Raw genomic sequence first — 15,364 nt, 5'->3', positions numbered from 1 at the left:
TATGATCGTAGTCGTATACAACTTTGAAAGCATACACTTAGCAATTAACTGAGCCGATATTAATTCCAAGTAATACATAGCATCAAATTCCCATAGGCTATAAGGCATCACACAAATCAGACAATTCTATCATATGATTCATAAAGATATCCTTAGCCCTACTCTAACATGCAATTCTCATATCAAGCATACTAGTCATAATACATGGGTATGGGTAATTTGGGAACCACTTACTTGAGCTCAACTGATTGCACACATCATACCCCCTTTTTGATTAGTAAAAATCTTTTTAAGAACTCAATTTTGTTTTCCTTTATCAAGATTATCCTTTCCTCAGTTTGAGTTCTGGCACACTCGAGAGTGTGCCCTAATCCCTCAAACCAAGGCTCTAATACCAACTTGTAACAACCCAATAACAGTGATAAATTTTTTCATTCAAAGTACATTAATTTCATTCATTAATTGTCCTAAAAACCACCATCAACTTAATATTCAAAACATCAGAGTACAATTATTTTAAATGCAGAAAATCATGAGGGGAGGATGATGTGCCATCACGCCGGGCCCTTCCCTTTTGAACCAGAAGTACCTGAAACCATAAACATAAATTGTAAGCGCAAAGCTTACTGATTTCTCCAAAGTACCACATACCAAAACAATAAACCAGGCTAAACCCATGGGTATTTCCAACCCGTCATACACATATAGGACCCGCCCTAGGGTGTATTTTAACTTGACAATACATATGGGCCCCGCCTTGGGGTATCTTTCATCCCAAACATACAATAGTGGCCCCCGCCCTAGGGTCTATTTGAATCCAAAAATACAATAGTGGGCCCTGCCCTAGGGTATATTTCCACCCAACATACAAACACAAATAAGCCACATAGCAACTATCACCCTAAATACACAATAATGGGCCGACATTAGTGCCTTCGACCCATTGATATGGTGAGAAAACTCACCTCACAAATGGATAAAGGCTGAAGTAACTCGTTGCTCCGAAACTAACTCTACCGGTCACCTTTACAAATAACAGTGGCCAAAACTTAGATTATAGATCAAAATACTCAAAATACCCGTGAGTCAAACTTAGTCAGAATCCTGGTCAAAGTCAAACGTCAACCGGGTCAAATCCATTGGACAAAACCTTAATATAAGGTCTCACATCGTGATCCTTCATTGGTCACATCGTGAGAGCCGACGCGGACCAGTTCCAGCGACTCGATCCAGTCCCAGACAACTCTCTCGTGGGTTTCCCCGTTCTCACGTCGTGAGAACCTCATGTCTTATGTCGTGATTTCTGTCTGAAGCTAAAAGTCACGATTTTAAGTCCTTCGTTCGTTAAGCCATTAAATCCATCTCATTCAGAAGTTAAAGGGGACCTCTAAGGTCAATAAGTTTTTTTGCTTTATGGCCATGCTTATACAATGCATGAACCAACCCATTCTATGTCAAAAAGTGGGAAAATAAGCATCAAACTCTCATACATGGCTCTTACACCTCACCAACTTCTAGATCTAGACAATATGATGGTCAAGGAGCCCTTCGAATCCATAAAGTTGCTAAATTTATGGGTTTTCTTCACTTAAGCATGCTAAACATGAAGAAATATAGACAAAAACCCAGATCTACCCATAAGATGCAATAAAGTTTGAACCTTTAGCACTTATAAAGGTCTAACAACAAGAAGAGATGCAGATGATAATGCTACTTTACAAAATCCACCATTAGGACACTTCTTTTCCTCTTATTTTCTCCTTCTTCAAACTAGAAAGTGCACCAAAATGACAAAGAGCTTCAAAATGGTTGATATCAGGGTTTATGGAGGCTTAGAGTGTGAATGAGGATGAGGGTGAACAACCCTAGCCCTCACATTGCATTAAATACCAAAAAATTAGGGTTTTTTCCATCAGGCCGCTCTCACGTCATGAGCAACAAGGGCTCACGTCGGGAGACTCAAAGGATGCGGGTCAACAAGTCAACTTTAGCTTACAACATGAGAAGCATTGATCACGTCGTGACTACATCCAAATGCTACAAAATAAATCTCAAAGTCATGTACCTCAAAACTGGATATTACAGATAGCAAACCCTTAATGATTTAGATCATAAAACAAACACTAGAATCATGTAAACTTTATTAATCACAACCTAAAAATCAGATTCACGGAGACCTAAGTTTATAAAATCCCCAAACCTCACCAAAACCTAAATCTTACAACCATTAATGGATTCGTTGTCTGAGTATTGATCTAGAAGTGTATTATTAATTAAAAACTATAGTATCATATGAAATTAATTCTAGATATTGAATTTAAAGTTAAATCTCAAAACCCTAGAATGTGGAAATTAAGGTTTAAAGAATAAATTAACCCTCAATTGTTATGAGGTGTAGAATAAGAATTCAGTCTTCATAAACATCACCAGGGAGCTTCAAATATCATGAGGGAATGGGAAATCTCCATGCAGAAAGCTCTCCAAATTCTTAATTCATTCAACAAAGAGTGGGAAGTGGAAGAGAGTTCTAATTCTAAAACTTTTCATAAATGTGAAAAATTTGCTCCTCTATTAAATATCCTTACACTAAGATCACCATTTTGACTAGAGGATAACTAGTTACTTCAATATTAAATGACTAACTTATCCCCGTATAATTTATGACTTTTAAGTTCTATTTGGTCAACAAGAGTAAAATCTCAACTTTCACAAACGGGCAACTTTGGTCTTTATAACATAACTTCCTCAATTTAACTCTATTAAACTTCTAATTTATTTCTATTATTATTTTGTCATATATTTTGTTTATTAACTTTTATTTATTTATTTTGGTATTATTGTCCAAAAAAAATATTTTTCACTAAAAATGACCAAAACCTCTTTCCTCATTTTGAGGATGTTACAATAAGGGTATGTGAAACATTTCCTTAACAATAATTTTAGGAACATACTGATTTTTTTTCTATGTTTCCTCTCAAACTAGTTATATGTTTCCTCTTAAATTAGATATTTAAATTCTTAGGTATCCTCAAATCAGTTATGTAGTTCCTTTCAAATCATATATTCATATTCAAATTCATATTAATCATCATATATCATTAAGTAAGAATATACACAAAGCACACAGTATTCTTAAAGAAAGGACTATATACAATTCTTTAAGAATTTCAATATTAAGAGAAAATTAAAGTCCAAATTCAAGAATACAACACAATCGAACAAAAACACCAGTGTAATTTAACAATTTTCTACTAAAATTATTGTGCAAATACTTTAAGAATGGTTATTGTTGTTGAACCATTCTAAAAGAATATGATATCTCTATAAATTTTATAAATTTAAGTATGGTTAAATCTAGATGCATTCTTAAAAAAATATGCTTATAATTCTGAAATTGGTATGTAAATACTATAAGAATGTTACGATTACTTATGAATTCTAAAAAGAATATGCTTACTTTGAAAATTATTTAAGAATAAATATTGTTGATGATATATTCTGAAAGAATATATTTTTCTTCATCTTTAAATGATTCTTGGAAATAATATGTTGTTCAAGAAGGTTGGCTAGTGGTTTATAGGACTAAAAGATTGGTGGTGGTATACATATGTTGTTGATGGTAAGGTAGAGATGCTGATGGTAGGTGTAGGTTATGGTATAAATATAGTAACCATTTAGGGCATGGTGAACATGGATAATCACAGTGGTGAAGGGTTAGGGACGTGATTGTAGCGGTTGTCGTGAACTATGATAATGGTGCCTATCGGTGTAAATGATAGGTATGACATAAATGGTGAGGTAGAGTTGCATACGAAGGCGTAAGCCTAAAAAGACAACAATAAGAATGATATATAACTAGTAACTACCATTATTACCATAAAATACATTTCATCTTATTAATAATGTAACATCACGATGATGAGGTAACTTTGATTTTTAACACTGTATGTGAAGAATATTGCATTTTTGGCCCTTGTACGTGAGGAGGATTGCCAATGGCCCATGGTGGCATTTTGGTAATTTTGGCCGAAGACTTAGTACACAGGGTGTACGCTTCGTACGCAAGGCGTACATGTGCGGGGCCTTGTACGATGGGCGTACATTGCATACGCAGGGCGTACATACGAGGGATTCAAACCCTAAAATTTAGGGTTTGTACCCTATTTAAACATCTTTATGGCCCCAAGACCTTCACCCTCATCAACCTCTGTCTGAAAACGTCCCTCTAGCTAACCCTAAGTGAGAAGAGTGCATTTTGAGCTCATTTGTGTGTTTTGGTGGTGTTCTTTGTTGGGTCAAAAATATGGTTTATACTTTGCTTTTCTAAGCATTTATTGTTTTTATTATTTGGGCCAAAAATAGTATAGGATTAATTGTAGCTTGGACCGAGCATTGGATTATTTGTATTTTGGGCTTGGCCTTAGGTCCATATATATATAGGGTGAGGAGTGCATGTGAAGAATGAACACATAGAATAGATGAGCTTAAGTGTGTGCATTTAAAGGTGTTCTAGAGAGAGAGAAAAGAGAGTGTGTGTAAGTGTGTGTGAATCTCATGTAAAGGATCATCATTCTATTCATTAATACATTGAGATTCATATTATTCTTCTTCTTCTCCTTCTCTTCTACTTGATCTGACATCATCCGTTTGATTGGGATTCCGCACCATCAAACGGATCTGATTGATACACAAGCAGATTAGAGCTTGGATTGTACCAGTCAATTTTGTCAGATCTGGAGCTTATTTGATCTTATTTTTGAAGGATTCTTGTGTTTTTGGATAGATCTCTGAAAATTAGGGGGGGTTTGTTCTTCGCGTTTTTGATAAAAACGAGTTTTTGATCGAGTTTTGGAGCAAAAAGAGGTGAAAACGTTGTTTTTCACGTACTCTGCGAAGAGTTTACGGTCTTTAAAGGGTTTACGGTCGGCGGTGGCGGCTAGGGTTTCCCGGAGTTTATGGCCCGAAACAGTTTACGGTCCGGAGTTTACGGCCATAAACGTGTTTACGGTCGCCGGAGTTTACGGTTGCCGAAGCTTACGGTCGGCGGTTTACGGTCGCCGGAGTTTGCGGCCTCGGCTCGGCGAACGGCTAGGGAAGCCGGCTCAGCAGCAGCAAGCTTCGCATCAGCGGTTCGCACCTCAGCCTCGTCCTCGCCTCGCACCTCGGTCTCGCATCTCGTTCAGCAAGCTTCACAGCAGTCCTCGTAGCACAGCATCTTCGCATTAAAAATATTGAAACGGATTGGGGGGTGCCGGGGATCGAACCTGCGACCTCTGGTTGAGGAACCCAGCGCCTTACCAACTCTTCTAGCATCCGTATTGTTCCATAACTCCCGTTTTTTATTCTTAAAGACTCCCTTCTCGGTTCATAATTTCGCAATTTGACATTTTTAACCCAAAAATTCAAAAAATTTATTTTTAAAATCCTTTTTCAACCCAAAATTTTAATTTTTAATTTTTGACTTTTATTTTAGACTTTTTACTTAGAATTTTGACTTTGACTTTTAAAGTTTGACCTTTGACTTTAAACTTTGACTTTCTCGTTTAACTTTTAAATTTTCAAATTTAGCTTTTCGGTTTGACTTTTAAGTTTGACTTTTCAAGTTTGACTTTTGAGTTTGACTTTTTAAATTTGACTTTTAAGGTTGACTTTTGAGGTTTATAGTCAAAGGACATTTTTAAATTTAAGTTTGACTTTTAAGTTTGATTTTGGCTTCTGGTTGTGTTTTTAATGGCTTTTGAGGTCAACAAGGGAAATGAAGACATGAAGAGTCAGGATATTTTAAGACAAAAATTCAACATGTTCGATTATATCCCTGGAGAAACCCTGGAAGCTCAGTTGCAACGATTTACCACACTCACTACTGAGATGAATATAGCTGGGATCTTCTTGACCAAATCTGAAATAAACAAAAGCTATTGAATTCACTTCCGAAATCGTGGGATATAAACTTGGCTGTCATCAAGAAGACAAAAGATCTCAATCGTCTTAGTCTTGCTGATATAATTGAAGAACTTGACGCTTTGAATTGTCGAAAAACAATGAGTTCCGCAAACATCCCGTTCAATGAAATTTCATGTTCTCAATCATGTGAAGTTTCATGCACACTATCAAGTGAAGATACGATTAAATTTCTTCGGGAACAAATTGATTTATTAAAAAGAGAAGTTGAGGACCTGAGATATGAAGGATATCAACTCAGGAAAGGACAGAAACCCCTGAAGGCTGAATTAGAAACAAAAATAAAGGACTTTAAGAGAATTCAGCAAGACTACAGTGAAAAATGTGAACATTATGATTATATCAAGAGACAGAATGCTGGGTTAATTATTGAGCTTGATACATTAAAAGGGCAATTTGAAACTGCAAATTTTGATTTTAAAAAGTTTGATGTATCAAGCGAAGTAGTTGCCAACATGATAGACCATTGCATGCAATTTAAACATAATCAGTCAAAGGGTTTAGGATACGATAATGTACCTCCTCTTTTTAATCATACATATCAGTATCAACCTTTGTCTAAAGAGGAGATTACCAACGAACCATTCATGTTTTATGGCAAGCCATCTGGTTTTGTTTCAGGAGAATTTATTAATGTTGAAAATGCTAACATTTCTACTTCCCCTGCAGATCAATCATTAGATCAGTCAAAGCACAAAGTTGAAGGATCTGTTTCTGATAACAAAACTGAGCCTGAACCTGATGTTTCTGTTTCCAATGAACAACCTTCTGTTTCTGATGTTAAAGTTGATGATACATCTTGTGATGCCTTTGATGCTTTTGCATCGGATCATGTTGAGTTAAATTTTTTTGACATATTTGATTATTTATTTGAAAATACTGATGTTCCTGTTTCTAGCACATATACTTCAAGTGCAGGTAAAGTAGCAGAGGATGAGAACAATGAGAACACCACTGAACAAACCAACATCTCCTTGAGCTCTGAATCTGTTGCTTCGAACTCAGCTGCTTCTGTTCAACCTGCTGTTGAGAAATACAGGCCACCAATTCCAGTGAAACAGAGTGCCTGTTGTAATTGTGCATGTGGGAACAACCAACGACAAGGCAAAGATACGCCACCAGGGGCAGGAAGAAACAACTTCACAGTGAAGAAAAAGACATGTTTTCACTGTGGAACACCTGGTCACATTGCCAGAAATTGTCCTAATCGCGAATATGTTCCCTACTATGCACAAGGCTGGCAGAACGCGCCAAGAGGGAGATACTTCAAAAGAAACCCCTCAAGGTCACGTTCAGACAATGATGACTGGAATGCGCAGAAGAACAAGAATCAAACTCCAAAGGACAAGAATCAAAATCTCAAGGGCAAGAAGGGAATGTCGGCCAAGAAGCCCAATCCAAGAGATGGTCCAATGAAACAAAGACCGGTTAGGTCAAAGTCATCTCAACGGCCGACATCAAGATCAAAAGCAAGTACTGAGCCACCCATCAGATCGAAAAAGAAATGGGTTAAACCCAACTACAAATGGGTTCCAAAGGCTCACTCTCTCAAATCAACTAATGACTCTAATATTTCTTCATCTTCTGTTTGTGATAAACAGGATATGTCATGGGAGAGAGTACTGTGCAAGGATGACAAAGGTCGACCCAGTTTCAAAATGGACTGGGTTCCAAAGACCAACTGATCCCGCTCTGTGTCGGAGCAGCTATGGAGGCATATCATCAGACTTCGGTTTGTTGGTAGTGGCTGTTCCAGGCACATGATGATGGGTTTTGAGCAATTCTAACACTCCTAAGTGTACATGCAACCCTAGAAAACCTTGGATCTATGTTTGTCTAAGATACATGCAAAATACTTTTCCAAGGTTCGTAAACCTATCTAGCATACATGGGGAACTTTGATAATATAAAAGTTAGCTAGAAATACATACCTTGTAGTTGTTATGATTCCTTGAAACCTTGAGAGCCTAGCACCCTAAGTGTGATGCCTCAAATGCTTCACACAACACCAAATGCTTTGGAATAACTTTGAGAGAATGTGTAACACTCTAAAAATCGGCAAAGCCCTCTTTATATCTTAGTGTAGCCGATTTTGGTGAGTATGATGTTCTTTATATAGTGTGTCACATCTAGGGTTACACCATGTAAACCCTAATGTGACATGACTCTTCATTTCCATGACCCATGGGTTTGTAACTCCCATGGAGCCTCCATGGAGCATCCAATGGGTTTAATCCAACTTGATTATCCATGGAGCCTTTTAGCCCACTATATAAGTTATGGATGATTTACATAATCAACCCATATATTTAATTAGTCATCTTTTGATCACTTAATTAATCCTAGATTAATTCTTGATCAATACTAATTAAATAATACTATTAATATATTAGAACTTATAATATATTAATAAACCACAAGTGTTATTTCTCTCATTTAGTCTATCCAAATGCATGATGCCATGCAACCCAAATGGACCATGCCGGGTCGGGTCAAGTACATACCAGAAATAGTTATGGACTTAGACACCTTATCCAACACATGATAGGGGAGATCTCTCATTTGTACAACATCCAGACCTTTGTTTGAGAGTATGTGTCCTTTTCGGGAAAGGAAGAAAGGAAGAGATCACAAACGGGGTTAGTGCTTAATGACATGAAGAATTTTCGGATCTGTTCTGAGATTACGCGTGCTGTTCTCAGACCTTCTAGATGCAAATTCAATCGGTGACTTACGGTTTGAGTTTTCCTCTCTATACTCCTGAGTTTTTCTTAAGCTGATTCGCTTTAAAGACTAATTTTTGTTTTAGGATAGTTTAAATTTGTGCATTTACTTTCGTTTCTCTCCTATGCACAAATTTAGGGGGAGAAATAAAAAAAAATCCAAAAACATTAGAAAATCAGAAAATAAAAAAAAATATGTTGGTTATGGAATGTGCTTGAGGGAGATGTTTTGGGAAGTGATATCATAACAGGCAATCTGAGTCTGCGTAACGTACCCAAAGTTGAAGCGTCTATGCTCTGGGTTTGATGCGTTGGTAGGCACGAAAGATTCTAAATGGACATGACTAGGCAGAGTTGAACTTAAGGAATTCATAGACTTGACAAATCTTGACCTAGTTAGATCCGTTTCGCCTGACAATATGATGCTTGGATAGGTTGAGCAGGGAGATATATATGGGAATCTACTGGTCACATTAAAGAACCTGTACTTAGAACTGTGGTTTAACTCTTCCTCGATGTACGGACTTTGTCCTTAATTCCGGTATTGATGGGGCGACTGAGGAATTCCGATAAAGTAGGTCTGTAGGAAATTGTTTTCTTGCTTTCTTTCTGTTAGTCATATGTTGCCTCCTCTGCGTGATTGAAATACATCCGACCTGGACTGCAACATATGCAACTCTATTTCTATGCATCTTCTATCTATGCAATTCTTTCTATCTGTTAGCCATATACTGTCTCCTTTGCGTGACTCACAATCCGACCTGGTACACAGTATATGCACCATTATACTTCTCAATCCCTCTAAAAATTCAGTTAGTCATATGTTTCACCCTCTGCGAGATTGGAAGAGATCCGACCTGGGTGTATAGCATATGCACTCTAAATCTGACTTCTCTCATAATAATTGTCTGCTCACCTAAAGTAAGGAGTACTTTGGAAGTTCCTGATTATTGGGGTATGTCAGGAAGCGGGAAACATGTTCTAGTACATTTAAAATTGAACAATCACTAGGTTATCTGTAGATCTCGCTGCTCAATTTAGGTGGACAACAATATCTTTGGTCGTCGTCAGCTGAATGGTCCTTAAGGAATATTATCTAGGAACTTAGGATCACATTGTCTTGTCACTTATAGTATGTCCTAATTTTGTCACAATCTCTCGTGTTTAAGTGGGCCACAATATCGGCGATTGACCAGATCTATTCATGAAGGGAGAGGTACTGATAAACGGATAAAGGCTGTATAAAAACTTTGATCCCAAATCACTCTTAAAGTTAGATATCATTTTTTTTGTTAAATTTGTTCATAGGTTTCTTCTAATTTAAATATTAGGAGAGAATTAAAAAAATTTAAAAAAAAACCAAGGTTTCTTCTACTACTATCTTGAACCTGCTAAAGTGATCCAGAAGATTTGTTCTCTCTGACGTTCTCTCTGAAGATTCTCAAGCTAAAAGCACTATCTTTCAAGAATGAGTACAAAAAGCCTCCTCACCCAATGTGCGTTCAATGTCAAATTCTGAAGAAAAGCCCAACTGCTCAAGATGAAGTCATTCATTGAAGATTCATCAAGTTCATCTTGAAGTTGTGAAGAATTTGAAGATTAAAGTTGAAGCCAAAGCTCCCAATGAAGATTAACAAGAAAAGCCAGCTACTTTTTAGGGGGAGCTTGTTGGGTCATTTAAGAAAAGAAAAGAAAGCTATAAACCAAGGGGGAGATTGTTGGGTTAAAAATATGGTTTATACTTTGCTTTTCTAAGCATTTATTGTTTTTATTATTTGGGCCAAAAATAGTATAGGATTAATTGTATCTTGGACCGAGCATTGGATTATTTGTATTTTGGGCTTGGCCTTAGGTCCATATATATATATATATATATATATATATATATATATATATATATATATATATATATATATATATATATATAGGGTGAGGAGTGCATGTGAAGAATGAACACATAGAATAGATGAGCTTAAGTGTGTGCATTTAAAGGTGTTCTAGAGAGAGAGAGAAAAGAGAGTGTGTGTAAGTGTGTGTGAATCTCATGTAAATGATCATCATTCTATTCATTAATACATTGAGATTCATATTATTCTTCTTCTCCTTCTCTTCTATTTGATCTGACATCATCCGTTTGATTGGGATTCCGCACCATCAAACGGATCTGATTGATACACAAGCAGATTAGGGACTTACATTCTTGAAGAAGAAGGTGGTAGAAGGACCTTGGAGCTTGGAAGAAGCTTGGATCTAGGATTCTCGACTTGCTACCAACCTCTAGGTGGTAAAAAGATCCTAGCTTGGTCATCCTTTCACGTAGATCTAGATATTCCTCCATTTAGGGCATTTTTGGTCCCAACTTTTGTGATTCTTGAGTATGGAATGCTCTTGATCAAATAAGTTGTCCTTTCAGACCCAATGAGGGGTCTTGAGTTTTAAAAATGGGATCTTGATGCTTAGTTCTTTCCCATGCATGCTCTAGAAGGTCTTAAGGTGTTAAGAAGTTGGGATTATTTGGATTAAGCACTTAATGGGCATGCAAAGTCATAAAGTTGGAAACTTTATGACTCTCAGTGGTATTTTGGCCTTGGATATGCATTTAGACAAAAAAGGTCGAAGTAATAAGCTCTTAAGGGTTAAGAAGAAAACTTGTGCATACGTTGGGCGTACCAAAGGATACGCTGCACGTACGCAGGTTGAGCCCCAATGCCTCCGATGTGAGTACGCCCCGCGACACCTGAAGTACGCCCCGCGTACGAGGCCTGAGTTGACTCGGCTGGGTTGACTCAGTGGAATTTGTTGATTTTGACTCGTTTTGACCAAGGGTATTTTGGGAAAATTGTTATTTATTTAAAATGGGAAATGTTTTGATATTTAGGAGTCGGGTAGAGCTGGTTGTGAGAACTGAGGTTTATTCAGCTTGAAATAAAATTGAGATGTGAGTCTTCCTCACTGTACCCATGGGTCGAAGGCACCAAGGCCGGCCCACTAGATTATTTATCCTAGTTAGGATAGTGTTATGCTAGTATATGACTGTTCGGTAGATCCATATGATTATCTTTATTTGGTGGTTCTGTTTTTATGTTTATTTGTTGCATATGTCGACATGTTGTATTGGGTTGTGGAGGTCCTGCTTTGTGTTGTAGGCTAAGACATCCCGGGACGACCGGATATACTGTAGACCCTATGAGTCGGTCCAGTCAGGCCAGCGGCCTGTGGAGCAGTCCGGATAGGCTGTAGGTCCTGCGAGGCGGTACAATCATATCTAAGGCTCGTAGAGCGGTTCAGATAGGTTGTAGGCCCTACGAGGCGGTCCGGTCAGGCTGACTGTTCATATTTGTGTGCTTGTTTGCTATGTGGTGTACTAGTACTATAAGGGAACACACTAAGCTTTGGCTTATAACTTTTAGTTTACTGTTTGAGGTACTTTTGAGGATTGTGGGAAAGCAAAGGCGTGATCGTACACAACTTCCTGTTTTATGTCACTGGGTCTTGGGAAAACTCTGATTTGAAATAATTACTTTTGAAACAATGACACTTTTGTAAACAATATTGATTAAAGGATGGTTTTGAAAAATTTAAATTTATTGTGATTTTTGGAGTGTTACAAATAATATATAAGTTAGTATACCATAATTCCCCTTTTAGATAACAGGACCATACGGGTTTGAATGTTTACGCAATAGATATACACACACGCGCGCGCACACACGCACACACACACACACACACACACACACATATATATATATATATATATATATATATATATATATATATATATATATATATATATATATATAGTAGCGCTATCGGGGTCCATGTAGTTGTTGCGCCCACCCCCCCTTTTAGTCAACGGGGCAAAAAGATTGGCATCTACTACAAAAGAGTGAATCTACTTCAGATTTTATATATATATATATATATATATATATATATATATATATATATATATATATATATATATATATATATATAGTTTTTTATTATAATAAGCCCCACGAACCACACACTTCAAAATAGCCAAAAAAAAAAACAAATTGGTGCGTCATAGAGTGGTCGGGGCCGGTGTCCTCAACCGCATTTCCACTCATAGAAGGTAATAATGAGTCATGCTGCATCACCATTATTCTTTAGTCTCTTGTCTACATGTTAACAACATCGGTATCCCCTATCTTGAAGAAGACGTCGATGATGTAAATCTTGAAGAAGACAACTCTTTTCTATTAATTGCTTTACTTTTAGACATCATATTGGTTTCATAATAGAAAACATATGATCTTAAAAACTTCTTTTCTCTCTCTCTCTCTCTCTCTCTCTCTCTCTCTCTCTCTCTCTCTCTCTCTCTCTCTCTCTCTCTCTCTCTCTCTCTCTATAATTCTTTTGTCTTACTATACCACCATTGTATCCTATATTTTCCAAATAATGTTGAGACTTAAGACATTGTTTATGATAAAAATATGTGAATTGTTCTTGCACGTCACTACAGGTGTTTGTCTATATAGAATATGATTTGGGGCTTCAAATTGTGTTTAAAACCTCAATTCTATGAAGCATACAGGAGGATGACATTTGTTTGTGTATGTATGAAGTAGGACTGCATGTGTTTATTTATGTAGTAAATGATTTCGGGCATGACATCAACCTTAAGCGCCAAGTGTTTGAAGCATGAAAGGGGATTGCATCTATTTGTGTATGTAAAATATGATTTACGGCTTTATATTGCCTTTAAAACCTCGTCTTCGTAAATTTGTTTGTGCACACTTAACCTTATTGTTGTTGTTTGTCCATGTGTTTGTCTATGTAAAATAAAATTGGATGTTTCAACTTGTCACTCCCTCTTGAACATCAACAAGTATGTTCTATTTTGTTTGTCTTTTGAAGGTTTTGGTTATCGACAATGTTAAGAATAACGAAAAAGAGATTCGGGTCTTAGTTTTTTGCTTATTTTTCACTATTTACTTCTTTTCTCTTCCTGAAACCGTAACTTCTTTAAGCATTTATGATGAGTGCATTTATTTCTTTCAGGATAATATGACTTGGGGCTTTAGATTGTCTCTAAAGCCTCAACTTATTAAATTTTTATGCATGTCAAATCCTATTGAAGTTTTTGTGCATCTTTTTGTCTATGTAGAAGACGATTGGGAGCTTCACATTGTCTTTGAAATGTCAACATTTATTCAACATCAACAAGTAATTTTTGATTTTTGTCTTTTCTTTTGTCTCTTGAAGGCTTTGGTTTTCCCATATGTTAACATGCATGGGGGCCGTATATTGTCTTTGAAATCTCCATGTTTATTCAACATCAACAAGTAAGTTTTATTTTTTGTTTGTTTTAATTTTTGGTAATTCACAGTGTAAAGAAGAGTGCATAAAAAATTATGGGTCTCATATTTGCATTCCTCTCTTACTATCTATTTCTTTTTTTTTTTTCGTATTTGTTTGTGTGGGAAACCATTAGGGGTTTGAGTTTGCCTTTGAATAATTGAAATTAACCACTCTTTTGAAATGGACTTGTGGTTTTGTCGTTTTATTGAAATTCCCTCTCTAAAAATCAATATAGGGCTTCATAATAGCGTTGAAGGGTTCAACATGGCATATTTTCCATTTGGTTAGTCTTATATTTTGTTCTTTTATTTAACCTCTTAATTGTGCTTTTTTATTTGACCATATTTCCCTATTTTAGTAGGGCTGTTGGACTGGGTTTCTGGAAGATGTTGTTTCTAAATCATGAGAATTAATCTTGGTTGTTTTGTAGCTAATTTGTTTTTCATCCTATTCAAACATGTTTTGAAGAACATCACGATTGTTTATGGGACAACTGGCGGGGGTTAAAAACCTTATAAATTTAAGTGGTTCATGCAACAATACTATATAGGAACCATTGAAGATGAAAAGGAGGAGACTATGGATATGCTATAAGGTAATACCGAGACTTATTTCATTTAACCTATTGTAAGTTTTCAGGAAAAATAATATTTATCTTGTTGATGGAATTCTTCTTTGACTAAGACTTTTGTAAAGTTGCACTATGTTAAGTGATATGTGGTATGCCTCATTTATTCTAGAGGTGATGGTATGAAAATTAAATTTTGGATAGATGATGTTATTTTTAGTAGTTGTTTAAATTGTAATTTATTTTTTTTTATATAAAATTTATAGATATTCCATTCTAGATTCATGTTCTTTCTTTGATGGGTAAGTATAACTTACTCATACCTTAAAAAGGTAAAAAAAAAAACTCAAATTCCAACTTCATCCACTGTAACGACCCAATTTTTCAAAAGAAAATTTTCATTTTTAAATAGTCAAAATATTTTTCTATAAACCATGAAATCTCAATACAAAGTTTTTCAAATTCATACAATATTATTTTCAAACATCAGAGTGTCCCATTAAAATGCCTGAGAGAGTGCACGCCGTGCCATCAAACCTTGACCTTGCCCTTGGGCTCAGATGTACCTAAAAGAAATCCACAAACTGTAAGCTAATGCATAGTGAGTCCCCCAGAGCATACCCTACACACAATCCACATAACACATATCATATTAGCTATAAAAGCTACATATATCACATAGGCCATGCATACTAACATATAAGGATGCCGTGGGCTCCCCCAGGGTCTTATACCTTCATGTCATGGGCTCCCCCCATGGTCTTTACCTAGGAATGTCATGGGC

At 36.3% G+C, this 15,364-nt stretch overlaps 1 long non-coding RNA gene across 2 annotated transcripts; it reads left to right on the top strand.

Annotated features, from left to right (window-relative positions):
* Positions 1-13,077: 13,077 nt before the first annotated feature.
* Positions 13,078-14,781, top strand: LOC145169471 (uncharacterized). Of its 2 annotated transcripts, XR_013742521.1 has the most exons (4): positions 13,078-13,377; positions 13,917-13,996; positions 14,248-14,295; positions 14,481-14,781. It is a non-coding gene; the product is annotated as an uncharacterized LOC145169471 (long non-coding RNA). The 2 variants fall into 2 exon arrangements; XR_013742520.1 differs by having other exon boundaries at positions 14,248-14,781.
* The last annotated feature ends 583 nt before the right edge of the window (positions 14,782-15,364 follow it).

This window comes from Lactuca virosa, chromosome 4, assembly GCF_052849685.1.
Source record: "Lactuca virosa cultivar CGN04683 chromosome 4, Lactuca_virosa_CGN04683_v6, whole genome shotgun sequence".
Lineage (NCBI taxonomy): Eukaryota > Viridiplantae > Streptophyta > Magnoliopsida > Asterales > Asteraceae > Lactuca > Lactuca virosa.
This window is presented reverse-complemented; position numbering and strand designations above follow the sequence as displayed.